Here is a 25,978-nt window from a genome sequence, read left to right as displayed (position 1 = left end):
TAGATGTTGCTTGTGAAGGCAGAGGAAATGAAAAATGCAGAGGATCTCTATATTGCCACCCTTAACAATGTAAGATCCCAGATCCCACTATGCAACGAATTTGGGGTGGCTAGCAGCGGAAGTAGCACTTCTTGCGTGGGGCAGGGTCCCACACTCGGGGCCTCGCCCACGGATATCCAGACAAAAGACTAATCCATTGGTTCTTCCAAAACCGAGCTCGGAAAAACTTCCCTTGCACAAAAAGCACAGGCGATTCCGTCAGGGTAACTTTTCTCTAACGTAGTCAAAAGCCTTAAATTGATGAGAATAACTCTTTTGAAATAAAAATAAATTCTTTATGTACCTATTTATGCATAAAATCAAAATTGATGAGAATAACTCTTTTGAAATAAAAATAAATTTCTTTATGCAGCATTCTATGCATAAAATCAAACTTGATGAGAATAACTCTTTTGAAATAAAAATAAATTCTTTATGCACCTTTCTATGCATAAAAACAAAATTGATGAGAATAACTCTTTTGAAATAAAAATAAATTTCTTTATGCATCTTTCTATGCATAAAATCAAAATTGATGAGAATAACTCTTTTGAAATAAAAATGAATTTCTTTATGCATCATTCTATGCATAAAATCAAAATAACACTTTTAGGATACACAATTGGTGGGGATTACTCTTTTTGAATAATAAAAGATAAAACTAACTTCACCAATTTTTAGAAAATTTTGCCATAACCTCCTTTGTATGGCTAACCATTTTTAAATTTTTCCTATCTTAAAATTATCCCCAATTGGTTTTAAGTACTCTAAACTAATAAAATTTCACTTTTAAAAGAGAAACAATATGAAAAGTTTAATTCCAAAAATTAGATTACTTATCTAGGATAAAGAAGGGCTGAATTTAAGAATGGGAGAGGGGGAAAGCCTTTCTAGCAAGGCATAGCATCAGATTATCATTTTAAAGATAACAAAAATTAGAAAACCATTAAAAGAATAAAGAAAAAGTAAGATTTCTAACTTACATAAATTTTTGAGAGCTTTCCTTTGGCTTGATGGTTTGAGGGATCTACTCTTGTTTGCAACAAGAGTGGCCACCAATTCTTTAGAAGAGGGAAAGGTCAAAAACTAATGAATTATTAAGAAATTCATAGTTCTTGGCTCTAGGGTGGAGTAGAGTAATAGTGTATAAAACACTATTAAGCTTCAACAAAGGGGAAGGCTTCTATTTAAAGGAAAAAGTGAGCTTCTAACCAAGCAAACCGATTCTAGAATTTTCCAGATCAGTTTGGTCAATTTTTGACCATTTTTAGGTCAGTTTAGCTTACTTTTTGGAACTAGACTTGAATTAGGAGAGAGGAGAGATAAAATATCTCAATTTTTTATAATTTTAAACTCCACCACACATGTGAAGTAGGCGCCTCCTTCATGAGGGAAGAATTCCCATTGTGAGGTGTCAAGATTCCATTTTTTTAGTAATTCCCTTGGTCCTTAGTCCACTCTTCATCTTATGTGAGTATTTACTCATTTTAGGGGGGATTTTCTTTATTTCTTCTATTTATCTTCTCGACACATTTGGATGAATCTGATTGGCCCCTCAAAACCTTAATTTAAAATTTTTCAAAAATCTGGACCCCTAGGATAAGGCCTCTTGAAGAGATTATACTTGACTTCTAATGCACCTTCTGAAAATCTTTTTAAACTTCTATTTTGGGGAAACTTTTTTTAATAAGAAGAGATATTTTTCCATCCAAAAATATTCAAAATCTGAATAACCTCTCTCTAGAATATTTTCTCTCTCTAGGCCAAAATAGGCAGAAACTTTTATATTTCTGAAGAGGGGATTGATTACAAGGGAAGATACTGGACATCCTGAGAGGTTGGGGAGGAATCTTACATTCTACCCCACTTAAAAAACGCGAGATGTTCTCATCTCGCAAAACTAGAGGAGAATTCTTTTCCTTAAGATCCAACTGATTCTAGGTTCCTTATAGTCTGGAGAACCCAACAGAATCTTGGGATAAAGATCCCTTATATAAAACTCATCATCAGATAATAATTCACTCAGATCATAACATTCAATCCTTATCACAATAATAGTCCATTAGACCAAGATTTCTATCTGAACAGTCCGCCATGGAAATTTTCAATTTTACATAGTTTTAATTTGACACCCCTTAACTTGATCCACTGGGTCAAGTGTTAACAGCAATAATCTACCAACACAATCCACTAATCTCATAGTAGTGATTTGCTAAAGTCATTACCGTCATTCCAGCTACTACGAGCATTATCACAGGGACTCGTCCCATTCATCCTTATTGTGGTTTTGCTTAGTTATTACAATTCAACCAAAATTCAGAAATCTTCATTTTTCAATCAGAATCCAAATCAACTCATCAGTTCTCAATCAGAATTTAAAATCATATCAACCACATTCGAATTCATCATCTAGATAGTATTAATGCTTACAATTTCAAGTCTTAGATTTACTCGTATATACTGCCAGTACAGAGATGCAGTTATACCCTCGATATATACGGGTAGTCTCACGGTCCTTGGAACTATAAGGTAAATACCATCATGTCTAGGCCGCCTCAAGACAATTGCGGTATTTCCATCTGAAGACCCAATTACCAATTTATAAATTTCAGTTTGAATATTAATTTATATGAATTTTATCACACAATTACAACCTTTTATTACTGCTTCTTCATAAATTTTTGACATTTTTGGCTTCTTAGTTGATCCTCATTAGCCAATTTGCTCTGATACCAGCTGTAAGATCCCAGACCCCACTACGCAACGAATTTGGGGGTGCTAGCAGCGAAAGTAGCACTTCTTGTGTGGGACAGGGTCCCACACACGAGGCCTCGCCCACGGATATCCAGACAAGAGACTAATCCATCGGTTCTTCCAAAATCGATCTCGAAAAAACTTCCCTTGCTCAGAAAGCACGGGCGATTCCTCCCCAGGGTCAGCCGACCTTGCTACGCGAGACATCCTCCGATGACTCTCCGTCAGCAGTTGCAACTTTAACAGATAGGTCTCCACGACCTCATTCACAAGACGGTCAAAATGCTTCCCCAGCATTCTTGACATAAAATAGTCATTTAAAAATAGATTTCACAAACAAATACAGTTCCAACAATATTTCCATCTTTTCTCATTACTCCGCATCCTTTCACATTAGACCCCATCTTTTTTTCATCTTACCACAATTTTATTTTCATCATCGATCCCTATCACATCACATCTTTCCTACATCAAATCACATCCAATTGCATCATCCACACATCATCCATACATCTATCCACATCAATCCACACGTTAATCCACATCATTCAAACATCCATGCACATCAATCCACATTATCCACACATCAATCCACCTCATCCATACATCCATCCACATCAATCCACATCATTCACTCATCCATGCACATCAATCCACATTATCCACACATCAATCCACCTCATCCATACATCCATCCACATCAATCCACATCATTCACTCATCATACACACACCAATCCACATCATCCACATCATTCACTCATCATACACACACCAATCCACATCATCCACATCAATCCACATTATCCACACATCCATCCATATCTTCCATACATCCATCCACATCAATCCACATCAATCCACACGTCAATCCACATCATCCAAGCATCCATGCACATCAATACACATTATCCACACATCAATCCACCTCATTTCATAAGCATTCCCATTCTCATCTAATCACATCTTTTTCTATCTCATCACTTATTTCCTCATTTATCCTCATCAGATCTCACCCACTTGCATCTACCCATATATCTCATCACTTCGCATACATTAACATCTATCTAGTTTACATCGTATCTTATCACATTCATTTCACATCATATCTCATTCATTCACATCCTGATTCACATGCTTACACATTCATTCATGTCCCTTATCATTCATTCACATCCCGATTCACATCACATCACATCCATTCACATCCCTTATCATTCATTCACATCCTGATTCACATCACGTCACATCCATTCACATCCCTTATCATTCATTCACATCCTATATCATTCATTCACATCCCTTATCATTTATTCACATCCCGATTCATATGCTATCACATTCATTCACATCCTATATCATTCATTCACATCACGATTCATATGCTATCACATTCATTCACATCCTATATCATTCATTCACATCCCTTATCATTCATTCACATCTCGATTCATATGCTATCACATTCATTCACATCCTATATCATTCATTCACATCCCTTATCATTCATATCTATCCAATTTACATCACATCTCATCGCTTCAATTCTCGTTCATATCTATCACATTTACATCCACATATATTCTCCCACATACATCCACATCCATACTTATCACATACACATCCACATCTATCCTTTCACATACATCCACATCTATCCTTTCACATACATCCACATCCATACCTATCACATACACATCCACATCTATCCTTTCACATACATCCACATCCATACTTATCACATACACATCCACATCCATTCTTTCACATACACACATTCACATCCATTCTTTCACATAAATCCACATCCATCCTTCACATACATCCACATCCATACTTATCACATACATCCACATCCATTCTTTAACATACATGCACTTCTATTCTTCAGATACATCCACATCCATCCATCCATTCACATACATCCACATCCATACTTATCACATACATCCACATCCATTCTTTAACATACATGCACTTCATTCTTCACATACATCCACATCCATCCATCCATTCATTTCCATCTATCAGATTCACATTACTTCTCATCACATCTATTCACCTCACATCTATCAGATTCACATTACTTCTCATCACATCTATTCACCTCACATCTATCATATTCACATTACTTCTCATCACATCTATTCATTCCCATCTATCAGATTCACATTACTTCTCATCACATCTATTCACCTCACATTCTCGTCACTCCTTTTCTCATCACATCCATCCATCCATTCATTCCCATCTATCAGATTCACATTACTTCTCATCACATCTATTCACCTCACATCTATCAGATTCACATTACTTCTCATCACATCTATTCATTCCCATCTCAGATTCACATTACTTCTCATCACATCTATTCACCTCACATTCTCGTCACTCCTATTCTCATCACATCCATCCATCCATTCATTCCCATCTATCTGATTCGCAAGGGGATTATCTTTAATCTTTGATTAAAGTTTTTAATTAAATAATACTTAATCACAATTAACATTAATTATGATTAATATTTAAAGAATCATTTTTAAGAGAATTTCTCACGGAAAAAAGAAGGAAAAAATCAGATTTGAGAGGCAAAGAGGACCCCACGCACACGACAGGAGAGCATTTCATGCATCAACACGCTGTCCCCTATTGAATTTCAGTAGAAAATCGATAGAAATTTGATCGCAAACCCGTGGAAAAACCCGCAAAAATGTATTAAAAATCACATTTTTAATCATAAAAATGCTCAAAAAATTCCTTAAAAATTAGGAAAAATTTCCTAAAAATTTTAAAAATTTAGGGAATCCATTCTACCAAAAATATCCACCATAAAATACGTTGTATTTCTGTAAAAAAATCCATTAATGCTTAATTAAACCATAAAAAATAGGAAAAAATAGCTTTAAACTCACGGACGACGTCGATTCATCCATTGAATTGAAGTAACACGCATTCCAATCGGCATATCAACGATCCACGTGCAATTCATCAACATAAGTCAACAAAATAATATTTTTATTAGTAAATATTAAAATTTACTTAAAAAAATCAACAACAATTAAATAGAGATTGCTCTGATACCACTGTTAAAACCCTAAGATCTCTCTAGATAATTGTTATGCATAAACATGCATAAATCAGGCATAAACTCAACCACCCAAGACCAAGGAAGTAGCCTATGAGTGAAGTTCTAGGTGACCTATGAAGGATCCTAGAGGGTGTTGACCATACGGTGCTGAGGCTCTGTGTCCCTGAAGATACCCACGCGTGCGTCGAGGAAGATAATGGAACAAGGAGTTAGAGTTGTTTTCTGAACTTGGGCATGGATCTGGTTGATTGACCTTGCTCGTCCTCGACAATGGATGAGTCCATGGCTCTTTTATATGGATCTGTTGGTTGATCTTGTTGATCTTCTATGGAGAGTCTATCTGGATTTTTATAAGTGAATATATTTCCGGGCACTATGAGCTAGGAACTATTGAAAAGGCCCCTGAGTGGATAGGTGGTGAGCGTTCTGGTTGCCAATGATGCCATAGGTACACTGATGAAGGATTGATTGGAAACTAGAATTCAACCGGATATTTTGGAGGATTATGATCAATGATACTATGATTTCATTAAAAGATTGTTTTAAAGTTAGTTGAATATGTGAAACAGGCAATTTCATATTGGGTGTGTAAGTGGTGTGACTATCTTATGAAGCGCCAGCTAGGGGGCCTGTGAGCTCTTTTCCCTGGTACCGGGACAAACATAACCAAACTCCTAAATAGATTCTATCACTACAGTGGTTGGGCGGTTGGCTAACCCATGGGACTGGGGTTATAGGCTGGATTGATGGATCCCTAAAATGAGACTTAATTCTGTTATGGTACGATAGATGAATTAAATCTCGGATAGTCTTTGTTCTATGGAAAAGAATCAACGGATGTGCCTCTCGATGAGGAAAAAAGCGTTGGTCTCTATGATCCAAGTGCAAGTCTTTTCCATGATCTGATCATGTGACTTTTTGGTTCGGTTGGATCAATTTGGTTAGTTAAGGCTCTTGACTACATTAGAATAAAAATATCTTGGAGAAATCGCCCATGCTTTTTGGGCGAGGGAAGTTTTTTCGGGTTCCTCAGTTTTGGAAGAACTGAGGGATTAGTCTCTTGTCCGGAGTGAGAGGCTCTATCCTCGCAAGAAGTGCTACTTCCACTACTAGCACCCCCAAATTTGTTGCGCAGAGGGGTAAGGGATCTTTCACCAACCACCCATTTAAAATTGGGGGCCCAAAATTGGCTTTCTAGTCTATGTACATCTAGCTCATTCCTACAACCAGCATTACACAAGCCATAAGCTTGGTCATCCCATATATCTTTTATCAATAAAGCGCTTTGCATGCTTATAAAAGGATAAGTTACAAGAAGTGTGACCACGCTTGAAAAACGATGTTAACCAGAGTGGTTAACATAACCCCCTCCCCTAATTCAGGTCCCCATCCTCGGAGAGCTAGCAAAGGATCTAACAGTAGTAGATCAAGTACGTTCGGACAAAGTTGCGGCACGAGGTAGGACTTAGGAAGGGGGGGCTCGATGGAAGACATGGTAACTCATCCATAAGGTTGTCTCCATCATATCCTCGAAGGTTTGGAGGCGTCAGGCAGGCATCCACTAGATGTGCTTGTAGCCAAATAGTTGCTTCAATGTAGGCCTCTTGTTGATGTCAAAGGCCAAGCCTTGAGTGCCTTCATGGTTGTTATGGCTCACCCTAACCCCCCTTGAAATACATCCAACAAGATATTACCTATTAGTGAACACCAACTATTATGAGAGGATCTTTCCAATGGCCAAGATCATAACCCTTGAGGTCTCCAAGCTCTACAACTTCTTGTGAGAAGCAATTCCACCACACCTCGCGAGCATTGTCACACCGCCACATTGCACTACACGTACTCGACCCTCCTCTCACCTCACACCACTCACACACACTCACTAGAATTCATTAGGGAGAGAGGTTAACAAGAGCAAGACTCAATTGCACAATGGGAGAGTATGTTGTATTATGAGAGATATTCACTTATATACATGGCCATAAGTGTTCTCACTCACTTAAACTATGGCCGGCCGGGCACTTTAGGCTCATAAGAGGCCTAATGCTATTACAATGACTAATCTCATAATATATCCATGAAGTACATCACTTAGGACTACATCCTCACTTGCTCTACAACACGCTCTTGAAGTGGGAATCGCCATAAATACTCTATCACACCATTACGAGCGCCCGTCCAAGTTGTAGCTTTGGACACCATTGCTTCATATCTTGAATGTATGACCCTTTGGTGTATCTATCGTGACTCCTTGATGTAAGATAATGGTGTTAGCTCTTGTTAACCCTAGGAATGAGTTAATAATATTAATAGCTCCAATCTAGGAAGTTCTCCAACAGTGTGATGATCAAATTGAAGATTATTGATGTAAGATAATGGTGGTAGCTCTTGTTAACCCTAGGAATGAGTTAATAATAGTAATAGCTCCAATCTAGGAAGTTCTCCAATAGTGTGATGATCAAATTGAAGATTATAATTATGGCGACCACAGTGGGATCTGATGCTTGCTCATATCTGCTAATGAACTTGTGTAGGTGCTTGAGCATGCTGGCTTTGGTGCACGGGTTCTGTGGCATTATCGGAGGAGTGAACCATAGAAAATTGTAGAGAGAAGTTTTGGGTTCTTGGCCTGCTCCTCAATGGAAAATATTCCATGCCCATCGGTGTCAATAGATACTCAGGGTTGATCTATGTTGAGATGTTAAGCTCAACATTAGTTGCTGCTGACACTCACGAGGCACCTGCGTGACCATTCGACATTTACATCACTCGCGGGTTTGGTAGCTAGCACCAACATATCTTTGCCAAAGATTTTACAACACTAGACTACACCACCTAGTTCACACCTATCCACTCCACTTAGTGTGTTCACATTATGGACTGCTTGTATATACTCTAGTATGTGTGTTAGTCAATTTTATCTCTTTGGTAGACCTCTTTTATTAAAGAAGAAGAAGAACAATTTTTAACCTCTCATCTTATGTGTTTTCTTCTAGGTTTTGTGTGAGTGTGTGTGTGCTTGCAAGAGCTCAAGCTCTCTTATCCCCTGCATCTTTTCATGGTATCAGAGCCTGGTTCATGCTAAGAGATGAGCGGCAAGCAAGAGAAGCACAAGAAGTAGTACGAGGGTAAGAGTTTCATCTACTCTTCCCCCTTTGTGTTCGCTACTACACCCTTCAAGAGCTCTTCGGGAGGCACTGGTAAACGAACTCTAATTGAGGAGCTTAAGGAAAACTATACTATACTTTGGATTACATTTTTTAGGCCGAAAATGCATTTCGAGCGCGTCTAGACCTCTGTTTTTTAGTTCGCAAAGCATTCACGGGCATAGTGGCATAAGTATCAATTCTTTGCAGAACTTTGTTTTTGAAACTACAAGAAGGGAGATTGGTTGTGTGTACTGCAAATAGGTCTTAAAGTTGACATTGGGTGTAGTTTGTGCAAGTCAAACAAGAGTGTTGTTTTTGGTGAGTTTATGTCATAAACAAGATGTCAAATGATGGAATTAACCAGATTGTTGCAGAGAATCTTGACAAGAACAACTTCCATGCTTGGAGGTTTAGATTTAAAAAAATTTGATGGGAAAAGGTTATTGGCATTACATATTGAAGGTGAACATGAGGAGGCACCAGAGATTAATCCAACTACTGTAGATTTAAAAGAATACAAGGATTGGAATCAAGGAGCAAGGAAAGTCATGTATTATCTTTTTGTTAGCATATAAGACTTCATGATTGGGCATATAGAGGGTGCCAAGTCACCTAAGGAGGAATGGGACACCTTGGTGAAGCTGTATGAAACTAACACCAAGGCACGAAAGATTCAATTGAAGAATGAGCTTCATACTGTGGAGAAGAAAAACATGTATGTGAATGATTATGCCTTGAAGATCAAGGGCATTGTGGAATCCCTTGCATCTATTGGTGTTTCTATTGATGATGATGATAAGGTGGAAGAATATACGTCTACATGGTCTCAAGCCAAAATACAAGGCATTCAAGTCGTCTATTCAGACTCGAGAGAACATTCCCAACTTTACAGATTTGGTGTTAATGCTGATCATTGAAGAGAAGAATTTGGGTGAAGATCAACAGTCTTCAAAAAAAAAACCAGTCCAGAGTAGTAGGCCTTCTACTCAAGTTCAGGTAAAGGATGAGGTAGAGGAGGTCATGGACATGGTCAAGGTAGTGGCGAACATGTAATCAGAATTATGGCCAGGAGCAGTAGCAACAGTCCTAAGATTCACAACAACAACACACAGGTGGAAGAGGCCAGTTTAGTGGCAAGGGGAGTCAAAGAGGTTGTGGTAATTGGCAAAGGCAGCATAATGATACACGAGGCTATTTTTACTATGTGGTAAGCCTGGACATGTGCAGGCAGATTGCTATAAGAAGCAGAATGACATGTAAAATGGAAAAGTGCACCAAAATAACTATGCGTCCTCTAGCAAAAATAATGAGGATAATGAGAGGTTATCTGTTATGCAACATGTAGTTAATGCTGTGTCTGGAAATGATGTAGCAGCATGCAAGGATGATGTATGGTATGTTGATTCAGGTGCTTCGAACACATGACAAGTCATGGTGAGTGGTTCAAGAAAATGAAGAGTTTTGAAAGACCAATTTTTGTTGAAACAGGGGATGACAATGCTCATCTGATTGCCCATGTTGGAGATGTGCCATGGTCTATGCATGATGGTAAGGTGAAGTACCTTGCAGATGTACTTCTTCATGTTCCAAACATTACAAAGAATTTGGTTTCTATTGGTCAGATGATTGAACGGGGTTTGTAGGTCCAATTTAACCATGATGATTGTTAAGTGGAAGACTTTAAAGATAAGTGCAGGTTGGTTCCAAAAGGGAACAAAGTGGGCTCAAGTGAGTGCTGCAATGTTTGAAAATGGTTCAAGAGTTATTGCAAATACAGACATTTGGCATAAGAGAATTGGGCATGTAAATGTGCAAAGAATGAAGTCTATGCAGACTAAGGAAATTGTGACAGGGCTGCCTATGTTTAAGGTTGAAGGTATACAGAAAGTATGTGAAGCAAGTAAATTTGGAAAGAAAACAAAGCATGTATTTCCACATGATAGAAATGTGAGATAGAAATGTACTAGATGTTGTGCATTCAGACGTATGGGGTCCTGTAATAAAGACTTTGTCTATGGGTGGCTACAGATATTATGTAACATTCATTGATTGTGGGTGTATTTCATGAAGGAGAAGAGTGAAGGTTTCACTCATTTTCTAAATTTAGAGTGATGGCTGAAAAGCAGATAGGGAAGCATGTGAAGTGCGTAAGGTTAGATGGGGGGGAGAGTACTTCTCCAATGAGCTGCTCTAATTTCTTGCAGAAGAATGGCATTGAGAGACAGCTTACATGTAAATACACTTCATAGAAAAATGTAGTTGCTGAGCAGAAAAACAGGGACATTGCAGCAGAAAGAGTTACAAACATTGATGGCAAAGTAGAATATGCCGCATAGCTATTGGGCTGAGGTTGTGTCTAGAGCAGTTTATATCATGAACAAGACTCCTACTGTAGCCATACTACATGATGTAATGCCATAAGAGAAGTATACTGGCAGGAAACCTAATTTGTCTCACTTGAAAGTTTTGGGATATATTGCATATGTGCATGTGCCAGATGAGTTGCATACTAAGCTAGATCCAAAGGCAAAAAAATTTGTGTTTATTAGATAATCCCTTGAGCAAAAGGGATATAGATGTTGTAATCTTGCTACACGTGAATTGAGGGTAAGCAAGATGTTGTATTTGATGATATGAGTAGCTAGTATGCTGCTAAAAAGGATATTATGGGCTGACGTAAGTGGAAACGTGGTTGCCTAGAATGCAAGTCAGTAATCACAGTCATTGAGTGGACCAGGAGAGTCCTCATGCAACGTTCTATTTTGATAGGCCATGGAGTGGCAGGCTTCATCATAATACCGGTCCTGCCTAGAAATGTAGTTGGTACATCACATAAAGGCAAAGAGAAAGTGGTTGAGCCCCTTAGTATGCCTAATATTTCTGTAGGTCATTCTCTTGTTTACAGAGAGTCTAGTGGCTTGGAGATGAGCCTTGATGAGGAGCTTGGGATTCCAGCAATGAGGACACCTTGTGTAAAGAAGACTTTGGAAGCCATGAATACAAAGTTACAAAGATCTGGAAGAGTCAAAAACCCTGTATAGAGGTTGACTTACGATTGTTATGTGGCACATCACTATGCTTATATGGCAAAAGTTGTGCAGGTTGAAGAGCCCACATGTTTTGATGAGGCTATTAGAAATGTGTATTGGGAGAAAGCTATGGATGAGGAGATGGATGCATTGTATGGAAATGAGACTTGGGATTTGGTGCCATTGCCTAAAGGCAAGAAATCTATTGGATGTAAGGGGGTGTATAAGGTGAAACATAATAGTCATGTTAGCATAAGCAGATACAAGGCTAGATTGGTAGCCAAAGGATATGAGCAGACACATGGGATTAATTATGAGGAGATATTTGCCCGGGTTGCAAAGATGGCAACTGTGAGAGCAATGATTGTGGTGGCTAAAGGCTAGTTTCTACATTAGATGGATGTAAAAAATGTGTTCTTACATGGTGACTTGCAAGAAGAAGTGTAAAAAGCTATGGATGGTGAGGAGATGGATGCATTGTATGGAAATGAGACTTGGGATTTTCTTGCCTAAAGGCAAGAAATTTATTGGATGTAAGTGGGTGTATAAGGCAAAACATAATAGTCATGTTAGCATAAGCAAATACAAGGCTAGATTGGTAGCCAAAGGATATGAGCAGACACATGGGATTAATTATGAGAAGATATTTGCCCGGGTTGCAAAGATGGCAACTGTGACAGCAATGATTGTGGTGGCTAAAGGCTAGTTTCTACATCAGATGGATGTAAAAAATGTGTTCTTGCATGGTGACTTGCAAGAAGAAGTGTATATGGATTAGCCACTTGGTTTTGAGGATACAGGTCACCGAGAGTATATGTATGTAAGCTTCATAAGGCCTTGTATGGGCTAAAGCAAGCTCCATGAGCATGGCATGACAAGATTGTTGAGTATCTTGTCACTATTGGTTTTCATATGGCAGATACAGATCACTCTTTGTATATGTGCACAAGTGATAAGGGTATTGTGATCATAACCATCTATGTAGATGATCTTATTGTTGGAGGTGACAACTTGGAAGAGATTGAGAATGTGAAAAGTCTTCTCTCAAAAAGAAGTTTGACATGAAGGATTTGGGAGATCTACGCTACTTTTTGGGCATTGAGATCATTCGCACACTTGATGGTATTTGGTTGTCATAGAGACAATATGTTTTAGACTTGTCTAAGTATGGGATGGCTAAGCCAATCTCGGTGCCATTAGATCAAAATGGCGAGCTTAGTGTGCGGATGCACGTTATGTGTTAGAGGACCCCACTATGTACAGGAAGATTGTGTGGGGAGCTTGATCTATGTCACAATCAGCAGGCCAGATTTCAATTACATTATTGGCTTAGAGAGCCAGTTTATGCAAGTTCCACGCTAACCACATCTTAGCAGTGTGCGACACACACTTTGGTATTTGAGGGCCACTATTGATTATGCATTATTTTATGCAGCAGATGTACCATTGGAGCTATATGCATACACAGATATGCAGATTGGGCTAGTAGCATCTCAGACAGGATATCTACCAATGGATTTATGTTTTCATTAGGGAGTGATGTTGTGACATAGAGCAGTAAGAAGTAGCCCATAGTTGCCTTGTCGAGTACAAAGGCAGAGTATAGAGGAGCTGCGGTGGCAGCATGTGAGGTAGCTTGGTTACACAAACTACTTTACTGATTTGGGATTGCATATGGAGAGAAAGGTTGTCATATATTGTGACAATCTTAGCAGCATACAGTTTTCCATGCACGAACAAAACACATTAAGGTAGTTTCCACTTCATCAAGGAGAGAGTCTTGGCAGGCGACATCGACTTGGCCTACGTCAGCACACAGGATTAGGTTGCCTAGTTTTCCATGCACGAACAAAACACATTAAGGTAGATTTCCACTTCATCAAGGAGAGAGTCTTGGCAGGAGACATCGACTTGGCCTACGTCAGCACACAGGATTAGGTTGTTGACATCTTCACGAAGGCCTTGGGAGATGAGAAGCTTTGTAGATTTCAAGATGTGCTTGGAGTTCACGAGATGGAGTTGAGCTTGAGGGGGAGTGTTGAGATGTGAAGCTCAACATGAGTTGACACTCACGAGAGGCACCTGCGTGATCATTTGACATTTACATCACTGGCAGGTTTGGTAGTTGGCACCGACATATCTTTGCTAGAGATTCTACATCTAGACTACACCGACTAGTCCACACCTATCCACTCCACTTAGTGTGTTCACATTATGGACTGCTTGTATATACTCTAGTAAATGTTTTAGTCATTTTATCTCTTTGGTAGACCTCTTTTGTTAAAGAAGAAGAAGAACAATTTTCAGCCTCTCATCTTGTGTATTCGCACATGATGGTGGTGGTGGTGGTAGGATTTCTCCTTCTTCTAAGGGTTGGGGGAGGGGATTTTGGGTGTGGAGGTGGTGATGAGGGTGGAGGGGTGGCTAATGTCAAGGCAATGGTGACAAGGCATGCGTTAAGTAATGGGGGAGGCCTTGCTAATTTGAGGGTAAATTGGTGATGGCATTGGGCAAGCCTAAGTTGAGGGTTAAAGTGGTAGGTGAGGGAGGTGGAGTGTGGATATGGGGGGGTGTAGAGGACTGTGTGAGGGGAAGAGAGTTAGTGTTGTGGTGCCAGGTGGGGGTGGGGGTGGCTACGTGCTTGTGCTAGGGTGAGAGGAGCTGGGAGGAGGAGGTTAATGTGGGGGAGATGAGGGTGGCAGCTATTGAGGGGGTTGGGCGGCTCATGTTGGAGATAGGGCCAAATGGTGTGGGTGGGGGTTGGGCGGCTCGTCCTTCAATAGGGCTTCTAGCTACGCTGCTTTGTGATGGAGAGCCTCCTCTATGACCTTGTGGTAGCGCTGGAAGTCAAGGGTGGTTTGGATGAGGGCTTCTTCAACTATTTATACTCTTTGTTGTTTGAAGTCGTGCCGCGGCTTGGGCGAGGGAGAGTTCATTGAGGGCCCGCTACTTTGCCTCTGTGTGCTACCTATAGCTAGCTTTGGATCTCAGAAAGGGAAGCTAGGGTACTTTTGAGTATTTGGTATTTTTCATCTAGGGCTTGTTGGAGTTGGATATTGTTGAGGGTGGTCGTATAGAGATCCTCCACGTTTTTCCTTTCCCATGCCTTTGCAAGCAACATCTCTTGCTGTGCCACTGTAGCTATCTCCTATCGTCTCGGCGACGACGATAGATGTAGTCCGTCATTTGAGCTATAAGTTTGCAAGACGTGGGAGAAGCCTTGGGCAAAGTTTGGCACTTCCCCGTGTGATACATGGATGCTCTCAGAGTCTTCACGTGATCTGAAACTTCTTGTGCATGACCAGCGGAGGATTTTCATAGTTTCTGTGTGAAGAGACAAGAGATGAGGGGCCAACATTTGAGTGATGAGGAGGGTATGGAGAAGATCCTATAAGAGGGGTGAAGTTTCATAGAGGTTTTGATCAAAAAAAGCTTGGCACCTTAACCTCCTCCTCAGCAGCCTTGCGGTGGGCTTTCTGTGGTTGTGGATTTGGGTGGAAGTTGCTCCTACTGCTTGGGTTCCGAGTGATGGCGCTTTTGGGGGTGGAGAGGGGGGAGAGTATTGGGGGGGAGGGAGAGATATTGGCACGGCATCGGGCCTTGTTAGTTATTTTTCCCTGGAGAGCTCCTCCCATCCAGCAGCATGGTATAGTACCTTGGTGAGGAGGGATGCTGCTGCAAGATTTCCTTAGGAGTTGGCACATACTAAGTGCAACTCCTTATGTAGGTACTTGGCCTAGTTGCCTTGGTGGACCTTGGCCAGTGTGGAGAGGTTGCACACCTGCTCAATCAATCCATCCACCTGGTTGTGAGCAAAAAGGAGAGGGTCATGCTCGGCATGACAAGCTCCTCTTGGGTTATGTTGGCCCACTCTACTCCGTCCTTGGTAGTGCGACCTTGGAAGCCGCGAGTCAAACATGGTGCATTGGTGAGGCACACGTAAGGATGTTCCATTCTTGGAAGGTGGAGGGCTTCTCAGACCAGGTTGAGACTTAGATGGATGGTGTGGACCTAGCCGTCATTATCTAGCACTTGACCTGTGGCCTCATTGTCATCATCTAGCACCTGACCTGTGGCCTCATTGTCATCATACGCCTTTGTTGTAAAGAGATAGTTGTAGAGGTCTGGGCCCCAAGGTTCCAAAGTTGGCATCCCGCCAAGCCCAAGCTGCTTTAGGCGAGCTACTATGATTGGATCTTTAGCAACAACTCGGTAGCAAGGCCCGGTGTAATAAAGGAGCTTGTGCTCCACCTTATGATTGTTCTTCACAAGGGAGTGGACTGTGTGTCCTGCTTCATCAGGTTCTCTCCGAGATGTGATAGTTGGCGGGATGGCGGCCATAATCTTTAAAGCGTCCCCCTACTGAGTGCTTCTTTCTCTATGTGGTGTGCTTGTGGACCTCTAGCGCGCGAGGAGTCAAAAATCTCTGCCATGGGGTGAAGGATAGGGGATAGGAAGTGAAAGCTCAAGAAAACATTTTTTTGCAAGAGTTTGGGTACACTAAGAGGAAAAAGTGAGGAAATGGGAGTTGTGGGCCCATATTTATAGCTTTTCAGAAGAACACGGGCATGGAAGAATTTGGTATGGGTGTGGCAACTCCAGAGTATGGGCGTACGCTTCTAAATTGGTACTCGCATACGCTTTAATTGGTATGGTCATGGCATTGGAGGTAGAGGTTGGTACAACTGTGGCTTTCTTTGGTATGAGTATGTCTTCTGTTTGGTATGGCCATGGCAGTTAAGGTAGAGGTTGGAATAGCTGTGACTTCAAGTTGGGGTTGGTACAACTGGCAAAGTTGAATGAGAATGGTTTGGACGTGGCAATTGAGGTAGAGGTTGAAACGGCATGGCAACGCTAGGGTACGGGTGTACATTTCTGTTTGGTACAGCCATGGCAAAGTTGAGGTGCAAAATAGTAAGGTCGTGGTGGCAAGTTGGATGAGAATGGTACGGCCTTGGATTCTTTTGCTATGGCCGTGTAAACTTTTTTTTGGGGGGGGTGGTCACCCTGCAAACAGGTTTTGTATCCCTGGGCTATGTAGCCAGCACCCCATTGCAGGTTTTGTACACTAACTCCGCCCAGTTCGCCAAATGGAGGCGATGGTTCCAATTGGGTGATCACGAGGTTGGTATCTCCCTAGGGAGTTTAGAGGCTTACAACGAGTGAGTAGCTGACATTGGAGAGGTTATGGGTTGAGTGGGAGTACTCTAAGGTAGCCTTATAATGACGGGTGGGGGAGTAGCCGAAGTCGAGGGTGTATCATTATTATGGACCATGGACTTTTCTTGGGGGAAGCAAGGGGTTATATTGAAGTTTTTGCTTCCCTTTCTCCTGTGCACTAGTGGCAGATGCCACTTTGGCCTTTCATTGAAGTGCTAGGAACTGCAAAGTGACAAGAGTAGGGAGTTTGTACCTCCTTTGAGCAATGTTGCAAGAGTGCTATGGACTTCGAGGACAACTTCAAGGGAATGTGTTTCTGAGAACTCAACGAGGGTACATCTGAAGCCTCATTCAAAACCACTAGCACCAGATATCTAAAGGAGAAAGCAACCTCAAGATAACAGGTTAAACAGCTAGCCACTACATTAATGCAGCAAATGGCCCATCATTAGAGAAGAGGCCAATGCCGGAATCAGAATGGTCAACCCCATCTCTATGCTAAGAGGGAGCTAGTATGGTGCCTGATTTGTCAAGTTAACCATACTAGCACAGAGTGTCCACATGCGACCCCATCCCACCCTCTACTGCACATACTACCAAAGATGGGGCAATCATGAAATCACAAACTACTATTAGCAAAGGGCTGCTCAAGCCCGACCCCTACCTCAAGCCTTGCAAGCAAACCTAAGGCATCCGGTGGCCTTGCCAGCACTTACACTTCACAATGTACCTCAGCCAGGCCAAGAAGTGGACGAAAGAGAAATCCTTAGGGCACCAAAGATGCCCTTAGATAACTCTGACAGAAATTTTTGAAAGCAGACAAGGGGGAAGTTGTTGAAGGTCCCACTTACGAGCCTCTAGAGCCAAACAGTCCACGCTCCCAGATTTTAAGCCACTACGTGATGGAGGGCAACCAAATGTTCTATGTATACTAAGCTGTACGGGGCTAAGACATGAACACTATAACTAAATGACCACCCATGCAAAGTTACCATTGTGCATGACCCCACCGAGTAGCTAAGTCTCTAATCAAAAAAGGGATGGCAAGTACCTCTGTAGGCGCTTCCGCATCGTTAACCCCTTTATGTGTTGGGTGTGGGATAGACCACATGTATAAGGATTGTCCGCTGAGATCAAGGACAATAGGAAAAGCTTGTGATGCTAATCCCAACACTAGAATTAACTTGTTGAGTGGTGTAAGAGATGGCTTCATCCATACATTCCATACAGTCCCCCTCTCAATGACATGACCACACTATAGAACAGTCAGAGGGCCGCAGAGCTCACTCTATAGAGTAAAGGCATCAACCTCACAAAACTAGGGACCCTCAAAGGTTTTATCTTCAAAGAATGTCCCAGAACAAGCGCGCGCAAGTAGATGCTCAAGAAAGAAAACCACGAAAATCGGTACAAAGGGGTTAGGTGGGTAGTTAAAAGTGGTTCGAAAGATGGCACAACCACCCCATGCATCAACGTCTTCATCAGAGGAGGAACATATACTACCTTTAGCCACCTGTGCTAGGGATCTAATTGACACTAACCAACTCCATAAAAAGCTAGTTGAATATCCTAATCCCATCGAGGAAAAGGAAAGACTCTTGGTAGCCCAAGAATTGGTCAGGGATTGCCAAGCTCAAATAGAAGATGCACCTCCAACTGCTTACCTACAGCCATGCCCCTTGGTCTCCAATATGCAACCTACCAAAGAGGCTCAAGTATATAATAGAGAGCTCCTAGAACAGTCACCCCCTAATAGTCTAACACAAGCAGCAGCACCCACTGCGACAGCTCTCCCCTACTACGAGGAAAACCGGGTAGCTGAATATCTCAAAAACTTAGGGGATGACCATCTCAAAAAAATAGACACAGAGGTCCCAATCCAAATACTCTATACAAATAAGAGCTTGAGGACAAGCCAAGGTGACCTTCCTCAAGGAATAGCCTCTGCTCCCAGAGAGATTGTAGGTCTCTCTTACTTCCTCTCTTCTCAAATCCAGATCCCTATTGGCACCTTGCTTCAAGGTAGCCCAAGCTTATGGAAGGATCTAAAAGATTGGATGGAGGGGTAGTCATGCAGGAATCCGGGGGGCTAGATAGCTCTAATGAGACTGAGGTAGATGAACTCATTGAACCCCACAAGATCACTAGCACCCCCATAGTTTGAGTCAATAAACTCAGATAATATTTTGAAGGTGATGAACTCAATGTTGCGTTGCCAATAACCTTCGATGGCCTCCAAGTCACTGCAATCCTAGATGGGAGGGCAGAAGTGAGCATTGTTACCAAACAATGCAGGGAAAAATGGGGGACACCAGCCAGCCATGGATGACATAACATTATTGGTAAAACTCACTGAGCCACTGCTAAACCCATTGGTATTTTGAGGGATTTAAAAATAAAGATCCTTGGAACCACCTTTTGCCACACCTTTGTGGTGACCGACCATATCTACATTCGGAGGAAAGATCAAACAGTTAAGATCAACCTACGCACGTGGAAGGTTCATCCCATGAGCAGCCAATCCTTTGCAAAGGACTCAGTAATAACTACCCAATCCCACTGCAATCCAACAAACGTGCCATAAAATGATAGATGAGGAAAAGGATAGTGAGGAATATGCACCTCTTTTGGAGCTAGAAGACTCTGAGAATTGGATGCATATCCTTGCTACCTTGGACATACTTCCAAGGTGTATGAGAATCAAGTTTGCAATAGACGGGAAAGAGATTACATCTCTCTACATGCTTTAGCACTGCATATTTGCCTGATGTCACCACTCATGAACCTGAAAAAGGTCGACAAGGCAGAACCATCAAGGGGAACATGCTCACATAGAACTCACAAATTGGATGGATTCCCTGGCCAAGAACGCTATCTCTTCCCTACCGATTCAGACACCCACTCGCTAAAATGCATAGGGGCGGTTGAAGAACATGAACACTTCACCCAAATATTTTAAAAGGAGTTCACAAATAACTCCCTCATGCTCCACATGACACCCCTAAGACGATAGAGCCCGTTGAGGCCCCCCCCCGGGACCCAAACTCCGAAAGCTTTGCCGCTCTACGTACAAAGCATTAAACAAGAAGTTAGCACTGGCAGAAAAAGAAGCCAAAAAACTGATAGAAGAGGAAAGTGCTAGGGCAGAAGAGACTAAACAAGTGTCCAAACACTTCAAAACGTTATAGATGGCTAAGAGATTTGTACAACATGACTTGGCCCAAAGGTGCCACAACGGAGGAGAGATAGGGACCTCATATGATGGTCCAACCAAGGTGAAGGAAATTAACCTCACAGGCCCAACCAAGGAAGAGATTGAACTCATCGATCCACTCACTGAATTTCATGATTTCTTTTCTTGGAAGTACACAAATATGAAGGGTGTACCTCCCCCGAAGTAGTCAAACACACCATTCCTACGGTCGATGGAGCGAGACCAGTCAAGAAAAGTGTGAGATTCCTCTGCCCCCTCCGCGCACCGGATTCCCGGTTGCTAGTAGCAGTGGAAGTAGCTTCATCTTGCACGGAGGCAGGGTTTCCCACTCGGGGCCTCACCCTTAAACGTCCAGACACGAGACTAATCTGGTGGTCATTTTGAAACCAAAACCGGGAAAATTTTTCTTGCCCGAAAAACGGGGACAATTCCACCTTTTTTATTTTCTTAACATATTTTTTAACGGGGTCAAGAGGCTAAACTATCCTTCACCTGATTAAACCAGATAGAAGGAAAACTATTACAGACTTAACTTGAAGAAATCAACGCTTTTTTCCTAACCAAAATCAAGCACATCCGTTGATCTAATCATTTGAGAAGTCTTCAGGTTTTTATTTAACTACTCGAGTTCTAAGCGTATTTGTAAGATTCCTCCCTAGCCCCTCAAGATGTCCAGTTTCTTCCCCTGTAATCAATCCCCTTTTCAGAGTAATAAAAGATCTTGTTTCTACTTGTTTTGACCTAGAGAGAGAAAATGTTCTAGAGAGAGATAATTCAATTTTTAGATATCTTTGGATGGAAAAATATCCCTTCTTATTAAAATAAATTCCCCCAAAACAAAAGTTTAAAAAGAAATTCCTAATAGAAATAAATTATAATGTGCACAAAAGACCTTAGCCTAAGGATCTAGATTTTTTAAAGTTTTTGGATTAAGGTACTTATGGACCAATAAGATTAATCCAAATGTAGGGAGGAGATAAATTGAAGAATAAAAGAACCCCCCCAAAAAAAAATGAGTAAATGCTCACATAAGATGAAGAGTGGACTAAGGACCAAAGAAAACAATTAAAAAACTAAATTTTGACACCTCAAAGTGGGGATCTCCCCTCATGAAGTAGGCGCCTTTTTTCTCATCATTACCCCTAATTTTAAATCAATAAAATGAGATATTTCATCTCTCCTCTCTCCTCTCTCCTATTTCAAAAATGGTCAAAATTGACCAAACTGATCTCTCCTCTCTCCTCTCTCCTCTCTCATATTTCAAAACTAGATTCAAAAAGTAAGTTGAACTGACCCAAAAATGGTCAAAATTGACCAAACTGATGTGGAAAATTCTAGAATTAGTTTGCTTGGTTAGAGGCTCACTTTTTCCTATAAATAGAAGCCTCCCTCTTCGTAAAAGCTTACATCATTTGATCTTGAACTTCTTGTGGGATGGAAGTGATGGGAGGCCAGCTAGAGCCAAGGTGGCATGGAGAGTGATCATCATTCAGCCACGTAGCAGAGGAGGGCTTGACCTCATCAATCCTGCTATACAGAGCCGTGCCCTGCTGGGCAAGTTGATTGTCAAAGGACTCCTACCCAGTGGTGAGCCTTGGAAGGATTTCCTCTTGGCCCAGATTTCAACGTGCATCCCGAGCCTTGGAGGCCCGTGGCCACAGAGTACTAGATGGATCTTCATAGAGATGCGAGCCCGTGGTTTTAGCCTTACCTTTGAGGATAGATTCACAGCCAGTCTACTTCGTGCCTGGGATCATCTCAGGCCAGTTCTCAAACAGATTGCTCTAGTGGCCTCAAAGGAGTAGCTCCGACAACCTTTGGTCTGGAACCCTCTAATCTATTTACCCAGTGGCCACATGCTAGGCGCGCCCGACTGCATATATCTTGGGGTGCCTTGAGCATGGGACGAGCCAGGTCTCTTGGAGATTGGATTGCACATAGGCAATTACCTTCGGAGGAGCAAGAGAGAGGCTTGACAAGGATCCGGGGTAGAGACATGCTCAACATTGACATTGACTTAGCTATTCCTAAGGAGTGGCTGACTCCTATTCCCGACCCGACCCCCCCCGCCCCCTGATTTGGCTAGGCGTGTTTACTAGACACGATATCCTTGTGGCGGTCCATGGAGCAAATGAGGACAATAGTCTGCTCGCTTTTTCTATTGGATCCCATGGCAGACTAGAGAGATCAAAGCACCCCTTGGAGGATTTCAGAGGCTGCACCTTGTGCAGAGGGTGAGGGTGCTTGGTTTTCGGGCACGAGAATGGCACATAGATCCAGCACCGGCCAAAGTCGCTAGGGAGAGACTATGGCGGCTATGGATTTAGGAGAGCCAACCTCTCACGCAGCTACAGTGGGACCCTGGAGAGTGGACTTCGCATGATCCTGCAGCTCGGGAGGAGACTCTGGATGCCCTCTTCTTTGCATATATAGCGCGGCTTGGCTAGATGCCTGAGATAGATGGCACATCGTTAGCAGCTGCACACTGGCAGTCTTAGGGCCTATCACAACGCTCCTTTCAAATTTCTGGAAGAGGCTTTGGGACATCTATCAGTCGAGGAAGATCACTCTCTTTCTTTGCATGATGGCACATAGAAGTTTGGCAGTCGGTACTTGGCTAGCAGTCGGAGGTCGGTCAACAGTTTGCCCGAGGCGCGGCCACCCCTAGGAGCCCCAGCGACATTGCCTTTAGGATTGCCTGAAGGCTCACCAAATTTGGCAATGGATTCTATGCATCTTCGCTATGGATAGAGCATCGACCCGGATCATCACTTGGGGTAGTGTCGCTTAGGCCACTGAGGCTAGAGTGGTAAGGACTTATGAGGAGGATGGGGGAGGACTAGCCCTTCAGGTCTCCCACCATCGTATTGCAGCAGTGCCAGTTACAGCCCCACTGACAAGTGAGTGGTGACCAGGCTCATGCCAGAGATGGGAGATTTAGCGTAACAGCATGTCACATCCGGCGTGCTAGATGCAGCGAGGCCATCGAGGGTACCCACACTCCGCCAACTAAGACCATCAGGTGCATATGGCTCAATATCATTCACACCCTCTGCAGTTAATGGGGAAAGCTGTAAGGAGTTTTTGACCGCAATGCGGAAGCGGTGGGAAGCCTTCTTGAGACTTTGGAGGCCTAGCCCTTTCCTCGCAGATAGAGGCGGTGACTCCATTTGGCATTACAGACCACTAGGATGGTTGTTCCCCCCCTTCCCCTTGTATGAGATAGCCTTCTCCTCACAGAGTGGCTAGCCGGAGGAAAAGCATCTTTTCCCCTTTGATCATTTGCTTCCCGCCCTTATATGAGGTGACATTTATAGCGGCTGGGATTGGCCCTTCCTTGATAAGATATGCCTTTGGAATACCCGCTCTGGGGGCTGAGATGAGCACTCTTGCTGTAGAGTAAATCCCAGCTGCAGCAAGGCTTGCCCATTCGAGGAAAGGTATGCACACGCGTGTGAGGGATTTCTATGGCTTTTTTGTGTATCATCTATTGTGTATGTTCCGTGATATGGACGACGGACCACCCATTTGCCTAAAATATATTTTGAGGTGATTTTGTAAAACACTCTTTACGCCTTGTCCTCTGTCATCGTGGTTAAAAAAGTTACAAAAGACTCATCTTCAAAGAAGCACCAGACCAGACCACCACTCTTCAACAACCCTAAACCAGGGTCTAAGCCAACTGGGTTAAAGAAGTCTGTGAGGCCAACATGCAGATGCTAATAGAACTGATCAACGTCTTCTGGGTTCGAGGTTATGTTGGGTGGTGGAGGACAAATGGGTGGCCCATTCAACATGTAGACCTCTACGATTGCTGCTGGTTGCTGTGAGGTTATTCCACTTCCTGGTGGCGGTTCATCCCTCACAGGTCCTTGGCGCTGGATCTGTGAGGACCCTTTCGGTGCCACAGCGCTCCGTCTGTCTAGCTACCTACTAAGCACGTGTAGCAAGGAAAGCCTAGTCAATTAGTGTGTACCCAAACAAGAACTTTTTGGTGTCTGGACTACCGATCTCTTTGCGCGCGCGGTTCAAGCCCCCCCTTTTTTTTACAAACCAGAACTAACGAAAGGCACTCGCGGAAAGCGCCAGGTATATGATAGTAGGTTCCCGCAAGATCCAGTTGGCCCGTCTAGTTTGGAATTTGTTAGAGAAAACGATCTTGGCCTTAAGTTTCCAACCCTCCGTTGTAGTCTAGTTGGTTAGGATACTCGGCTCTCACCCGAGCGACCCGGGTTCAAGTCCCGGCAACGGAAAGTTGCTCCCGAGTAACAATCTATCTACTACGGTCCCTTTTTAGTTATAGCGCAACTTGTAATCCAGTGTACGGACTGCTTGTATCTACCACTTACACTTGGTCTTGTCTATCACCTTCTCTTTCACTTTCCTCAGCATAATGCGGATAGCCAGAGAGAGAGAGAGAGAGAATTAATTTGTAAGTTATTGGAGAATTTGTTGTTGAGGGAGGGGGGGGGGGGGGAGAATTTGTAAAAGCCATTATATTGTAAAAGCCATTATATTGTAAAAGCGCCAACAAGTGTAAAGAGAGAGAGAGAGAGAGAGAGAGAAAATTTGTTGAGGGGTGTGTGGGAGTGGGAGAGAGAGAGAGAGAGAGAATTTGTTGAGGGGAAGTGCTAGACACCCATCTATGCGAGTCAGTTGTTAATCTGTGTAGTATGCTTGCATGAGTTGGCTTTTGAATATAGTATTAGATCTAGCACCTATCTATACGAGTCAGTTGTTAAACCGTGTAGTATCCTTGCATGAGTTGGCTTTTGAATATAGTATTAGATCTAGGCACTTGACTTGTCTCTGACATAGCACCATGTAGCAGCACCACTTGGAAGCTTGCGCATCCACAAGCTTCCACGTGCTACTACAAGGGTGCACCCTAGACTTTGGCACCATGTAAGCCTTCCAAGAGTGGCACCCTGGGGTCCCTTTGTTGACACAACAATGTTAAGCCTTCAAAGGATGCACTTTAAGGGTTCACTTTTGCCATTTTCCCAACTCTTAAATGAGCTAGACTTGTTGTTTTTGCATAAGATGGCTAATGTTTGTTTAATAAAATTGATATCTCATAAAATATTTTTCTTGCCACACGGTTGAGATTTTGCATGGAGAATGTCGCTTATAACGCGATTGAGATTTGGCATGACATTAGGGCTAAACTATTGCATAGGACATATGCTACATTGAATTTGTTTGAAGAAGCTCCACGTGAGGCCAAAGGGGGGCCAAAGGGTGCCACATGGAATTTGTTTGAAGAAGCTCCACATGAGGCCAAAAGGTGCCAAAGAGCACCCTTGCAGCAACCACTTGGAAGTATGCACATGCGTATGCTTCCAAATGGCTCTATAAGGATCTCTTTGGAGCACCCTTTGGCCCCCATGCCAACTAAATGAGCCAATATATGATGACCTTAGCTAGAGCATCAGAACTCTTAACAAGCTCTGAATAAATGATGGTTAAATAAACAGCTTTTTGCAAGGAGGAAAAAGTTTGAATTTTAAGTTCAAGCTCTTTTTACAATGTTCATACTTGAAGTT

At 42.3% G+C, this 25,978-nt stretch overlaps 1 non-coding gene across 1 annotated transcript; it reads left to right on the top strand.

Annotated features, from left to right (window-relative positions):
• The first annotated feature begins 24,612 nt into the window (after positions 1–24,612).
• Positions 24,613–24,685, top strand: TRNAE-CUC (transfer RNA glutamic acid (anticodon CUC)). Its single transcript has one exon. It is a non-coding gene; the product is annotated as a tRNA-Glu (tRNA).
• Positions 24,686–25,978: the final 1,293 nt, after the last annotated feature.

This window comes from Cibotium barometz, chromosome 66, assembly GCF_041138505.1.
Source record: "Cibotium barometz isolate CiBa-2024 chromosome 66, ASM4113850v1, whole genome shotgun sequence".
Classification (NCBI taxonomy): Eukaryota; Viridiplantae; Streptophyta; class Polypodiopsida; order Cyatheales; family Cibotiaceae; genus Cibotium; species Cibotium barometz.
The sequence above is the reverse complement of the archived record's forward strand: the minus strand, read 5'-3'. Positions and strand labels throughout refer to the sequence as shown.